This window comes from Engraulis encrasicolus, chromosome 24 (genome assembly GCF_034702125.1).
Source record: "Engraulis encrasicolus isolate BLACKSEA-1 chromosome 24, IST_EnEncr_1.0, whole genome shotgun sequence".
Classification (NCBI taxonomy): domain Eukaryota; kingdom Metazoa; phylum Chordata; class Actinopteri; order Clupeiformes; family Engraulidae; genus Engraulis; species Engraulis encrasicolus.
In genome coordinates this window covers 30,517,766-30,520,265 of record NC_085880.1, presented here as the reverse complement: position 1 = coordinate 30,520,265, position 2,500 = coordinate 30,517,766, and the positions used below count along the sequence as shown (strand labels likewise).

General features: G+C 42.8%; 1 protein-coding gene across 5 annotated transcripts in view; it reads left to right on the top strand.

Annotated features, from left to right (window-relative positions):
- Positions 1 to 2,500, top strand: part of fgfr2 (fibroblast growth factor receptor 2) — a 91,614-nt gene that overhangs the window by 309 nt on the left and 88,805 nt on the right. For all 5 annotated transcript variants that reach the window (XM_063191003.1, XM_063191004.1, XM_063191007.1 and 2 more), the window contains exon 1: positions 1 to 441. This exon is cut by the window's left edge. The gene's annotated coding sequence lies outside the window, so the exon portion shown is untranslated. The remainder of the gene's footprint in view (positions 442 to 2,500) is intronic.

Genomic DNA, 2,500 nt, shown 5'->3' with positions numbered 1-2,500 from the left:
AGTTTACGGATTGTGGGGTTTGTTTGGGAGGACTTCTTATCGCTCGTTTTTACGCAAGACATTCGTCGGACTGAGGCTGTGTATCTTCTCGTTTTAGATGAAGCTTACAGAACTTGGGAATTTGGCACCTTTTGGGGATTGCTGAGGAGAAGAGAAAGTTCCGCGGATGTATGTTTTTCTCTCCGGGATTTACTAAACATTCCAGGATTCACAGTGATCATGAGATTCTTGCGGAATTCCTGCCTTGATCTTTTGTGATTTGAAGCGTATAGCGCTGCATATTTTTTTCGGGAGTAAAGAATTCGTTGCTTGGCATTTTTGTAGCAGTTGGGGAGACGTCGCCCCGTCGGGACTACACATTCTTTCTGCGGTCCGGCCAATGCACTCGCCTGGATCCTCGGTGCATGTGGATCGCGTCCCCAAAGTGTTCGACTGGCCGAGGTAGGTATTTTTCTGCAGTTTGTAAAACAAATAGGATGAAATGTGTTTGACACACATAATTTAAAAGTTGTCTTGTTCAGTTTGTGTTCTTTTCACAACATCATAAACTTATTAAGCGCCTGCTTGACACGTATATGAGCATCAAGTGACTTGCCAAACCTATGCGAAAAATCTCGGCATTACACACAAGTTTACTTTTCCACAGTTTTGTCAACTGTTCAAAGCTTTCCTTATTATTCAGAGTACTAAACCCAAATGCCAGATGTGTGTTATGCAGTCTACTTAATAAGCCTGTCTGCTTTTCCTAAAGCACAATGTGGGCCTCTTACCTTAGGTGTAATAGTAAACGGCGAATTTCCACGGCCTGCAAGGTTTTACAGAGTAGCCTAAACTGAAATAGTTAAGTTACCAAAAGTCTCTTCTAATCCACAGGCCTAGGCCTATTTAATAAAATAGATTGAATGCTTACGTGTTTTCTGCAGCAAAATTGTGTTTTAGGCTTAAGTGCTGAAATGAAAGGTAGGCTAGAGTTTAAGTCAGACACTTAAAATAAACAAACGAAACTCATTTATGGTAGCCTATCTACATTAGCCTGTTGTGCTGTGCTCTTGGAATTGCAGCTATTTCGGTCAGTATATGGCTGGCTCATTATCGATGTGTACTTGTTAATGATTGTGATTTCGGTAATTAGTGCAATAGTTATTCAGTTCCCAACGCTCTGCGATGCTGATCAGGGGCCAGTCGCCCGAGACCGCCGCCTTGTTTCTCAATAGCAACACATCAAACCATAAATCTTAAGACGCTTCTCGCTGTGCCGCCATTGTCATTTAGGCAAACTGATTTCAATTTCAATGGAACGGCAATCAGCTTCTGAGATTTACTGGTGGCACAGGTGTACACATAGAAACCAGTTGTTAGAGCAAAGAGAGAAAGAAGCCTTCACTGTAGCTGCTCTGATAATTATGGTACTGCAGTGCATATCTTTCCTCCGTTTGATTGTCCTATAAACATAACTGGGCACACTAAAGTTAGCATATTTTAAAATAGTATAGTAGTATAAGCCAATGCATTTGGCAATGCATTTTCTTCTGGGAAATATTGTCTAATTGTGCAATAGGCCTAGTATAAGGGAAATAGTGAATGTACTTACATAGCGCCTTCCAGAACTTCCAGTAGCGTAAAGGTGTTATGGGCGCCGAGCTGTTCATTCAGCTCACGCCGCTCTGCTTACCTGGGTGCCCGGGTTAGAAGGGCGGCTGCGCCGGCATATATCAAGTGCGAGGTGGCCCGGACGACCCAGAAACTCAATACAAGTAGCGTAGTACTTACAGGTAAATCTGAAATCGAACCCCTGTCGAACGCCTGATCAAGGTCTTTGCACTGATTTGCTAAGTTGTGAAACTGTCGTTCTGAAACAAGACACTAAATAGTAACATTTGTGTGCGCAAATGTCCACCCTTTCAAAGATGTCAGCCTGGTTGCTCGGACTATGTAAATCTTATTATTTTTTTCCCCCAACGCATAAAACAAAGTCAAGATTTTCCACAGTGCACTGAAAGTTCGAATGCATGCATGCATTGTGCGTAAAAGTCACTTTCCAAGACTCCCTGTCTCTAAATAATAGCCCAAATTATTGTCAAAGTTTGCAGATGCTAATCGAAATTGTGAAATGTTCTTCTTCACGGTTGCCGATTCAAGTCTGCCCTTGTTCAGTCAGTGATCGAGGATTAGACATCGAAAGCATTTATGATATAATATATATATAACGCTATCTCCTGGTTAATAGCTTTATAGACTGCCTGACAGGTACTTAAAAGGCTTGGCGTGGGCATTATTCTGCAAAGAGAGAGCCTCATAAGTTTGGTATGTCTGCGGCATAGCTTGTTCGCCCTCATTTTGACACATGCTTGCACACTCGCCGTCTCTTCTTCCCTCCTCTCCTCTCGCCGGCACGTCCTCTCTACCTGAACACGTAGCGCTGAATGTCTTAATTTAACCTTACGGCGTTGTGTGTTTGTTGTGTAGGTGAACAACGAAGGGCAGGCTAAAACCTACCTCA